The sequence below is a fragment of the Poecilia latipinna genome, unplaced genomic scaffold (genome assembly GCF_001443285.1).
Source record: "Poecilia latipinna isolate Pla-1442-1.1 unplaced genomic scaffold, P_latipinna-1.0 Scaffold847, whole genome shotgun sequence".
NCBI classification, from domain to species: domain Eukaryota; kingdom Metazoa; phylum Chordata; class Actinopteri; order Cyprinodontiformes; family Poeciliidae; genus Poecilia; species Poecilia latipinna.
Window position 1 is genome coordinate 251,633 of NW_015113463.1, and position 3,049 is coordinate 254,681.

Genomic DNA, 3,049 nt, shown 5'->3' on the forward strand with positions numbered 1-3,049 from the left:
ATTTGACACAAGACGTGCGTTTTACATACATCGCCAAGAATTGGACTGGGCCGTGATTTTTTTTTTATATATATTTGTATACTTGCTGGATTAAAAAATACACAGTGTGAGATACACGGTACAAATGGAAGAAGAGAAGAAGATAAAAAGAGGGGAGAGACAAATTAAGGAGAGTGACATGGAGGGCTGGATGTCGATGGGGGTGTTGGAGACTTGCATTAAGCCGGGGGCTTTAACAGCTGGGTTTAAGGGGAGAGAAGAGGGATGGGCTTCGGATTGAAGTCAGGTCTCTGCTTCATGTTCCCATCCTCCTCCTCACACAGTGCAGTACCTCCTTTTGGATTCCTCTTGATTTATTTTCTTGGTTTTGTCACAATTAAATGTTTCAGGTCAGCAAATAAATTTGCAAACAGTCAAACAAATCATGCCAAACAAGTCGAGCTGCGTTTGGTATCAAGTAAATACTTGGCCAGTATAAATAGTATGATACTTTTTATTATTTAACTGTCTCTCCAGTTTTTTTTTTTCTGAGATCATGTTGATCACGCAAAATCAATAGATGCCCACATTTGTTTTATGTGCAACTGTGAGTTTATTGCAAATTTACCAAAACAATGGTCAAAAGCATGTAGTGATAATAAATACCACCTGGAGGAAACTGAATTTCTGTCACATCCTGGGTTGGTTTGATTATTTGATTCTAGTTTTGTTATTATTCTGTGTTCCTTAGTGTCCATCTTCGATTAGATCAATTTGGTTTCTCCTTTACATTAGTTCAGTTCTTCTTAATGATTCTGGATTATTATGTTTATTTCTTGTGTCTAGTTATTCCTTGTTATTCTTAGATTCATTTTCTCTCTCTCTTCCCTCACACCTGAAACCCGCTAGCCAATCAGCCCAGGTCTTTTGTTCCAACATTCACCCTCAAAGTATTTAAACCTTTCTCCCGCTCACATTCCTTGCTGATTCCTTCTGTTAAACAGTCATAGCCTGTTAGCACCACCTTGCTTCTCTGATGTTTTTTTTTTCTCTTTGATCCTGGTTTCCTGTTTTTGTTTGACTCTGGCTTCCTGTGTTCCCTGTGGTTTATGTTAGTTAGTTTTATTAAAACATGCATCTACAAGCTTCCTCTGTCTCTCTGCAATTGGGTCAACAGACGCAGAACAGGACAATTTTTTTGTCTTTTTTTTTTTTTTTGAAGATTTTATTGGCTCGAGTGGCCTTTATGCGAAAGGTGTGTAATGAGAGATGTGGGAAGACATCAGGCCTGGATCTGAACCTGTGACGTCGAGGACTGAGGCCTCCATATATGGGTTGTGCTTTACCCATTAAAGTATAAAAACATATGTAACATACGCATCAGACTTTGTTTATTAATTTCTAAATGCTAAGCATGTTCTCTCAGAATGTCAGATATTTGTAAAATAATTCTGACATTAGGAAACACAACTGCACAAAATGCAAAATTTTCTCTTGCATTTTCTCTTTCACCCCTTGTCACATTTGCCGTCATACGTGAACGGACATGAGAGAAAAGCGGTATTCTGAAATTATCACAAAAACATCGCAAATTTCCTTGCAAATATTTCTAAAGTAGCACCACAAAAGTTTTATTTTGGTTGCAAAATTCAGGAGCGGTTTAAGTTTAACAAATCAAACTTCTGACTTTTAGGTGTTTTCCTTGCTTTTCCTTGGAATTGTCTTGTTAAAACTTAGAACAGATGTTTATATGTGTCTACAAACATAAGCAGAAACATAAAACAAATTATAGAGCCCATTTTAAAATTTCTGCAGGTCTGTGCAGTGCAAACCTTAACTTGGAGATTGATGATATCAGTCTTTTTCTTTTATTATTTTGCAGTAAATGTTTTAACATCTTAAAGTTTTTTGTATATTTTTTGTACTAAATGACTCAGAGCAAGTCTAACTAAACCCAACCTTACACCACCTTGGAAGACGGCACATGGATAATATTTAAAGGGAAAAAAAACTTAAATTTTCTTCAAGAAAATTAAGGTATTTTTATTTTTATTTTGAATGAATTCCCTATTTTAGTCGCTATGACTAAACCACAGCTGCAGGCACACAGAAAGGTGCAGTTGAGTCATTCATTCATTTTTCTTGTGAGTGAATGGTCAACATGTAATTAAACTGAAAACATGCACAGAATTTGCAACAGAGAATCTCCAGGTGCAACATTCATTGATAAAAAGTGGAAGCTCTCCTCTGGTGCTGGGCTAATTATGGTTAGCTAAGGCTATCCTAGCTGGTGGTCATCATTACCGGAAATCAATGCACAATCAAGTTTCTGACATGCACTCTCGCAGTAGAAGTAAAGGCAGCCTGGTGACGGATGTTTATCAGATTTGCTGTGAGCTCTCAATGATAACCAGGTGCTTCATTATCAGGGCTGGAAAGTGCAGATTTTAAGATTTTACTTCAAGCTATTTTTTTTAACAGCAAGGTCAGATCAAGATTATTTCCACATTGATGGAGTAAATCAGCCAGGAGGAGAGGAGCACATCCACAAATGTTGCTGGTGTGTATGCAGGGCACCTGGAATGACCTCGTACATATAAATGATGGCCATAAATTGGACTGAAATCCCATTCCCATCCTCGCAGGATTTGGACCAGCTGTAGCTGCTTAGGACCAATTTCATTCCCGCAGAAAGCATCCTCCTGCACAGAGTGGCGAGAGTTAATGAGCACATTTCATGGCTCAAGTCAACAAGCACAGGAAGAGCAAGCATGTTGCGGTTTATTACCTGATAAATAATGCAGCCGTGGTCTTCTTATTCAAATAACCTGCTAATACAAATCCTGTCAAGCATTTGAAGGATGATTCACATGTATTTGGTCATATTAGGCGAGGATTAAAGTAATTTGAAGCAGAAAACGGAAATAAGGAAAGATTTTGCTGCCATCACATGGCCAATAATTGCAACCACAGCTCAACGGTTTGTTTTATGAAACCTAATGTTTGTGCATTTCTATCTAGTCTTAAATTGTCGTCACCACGACCCAGCTTGCAATGCATGTACCTCTAC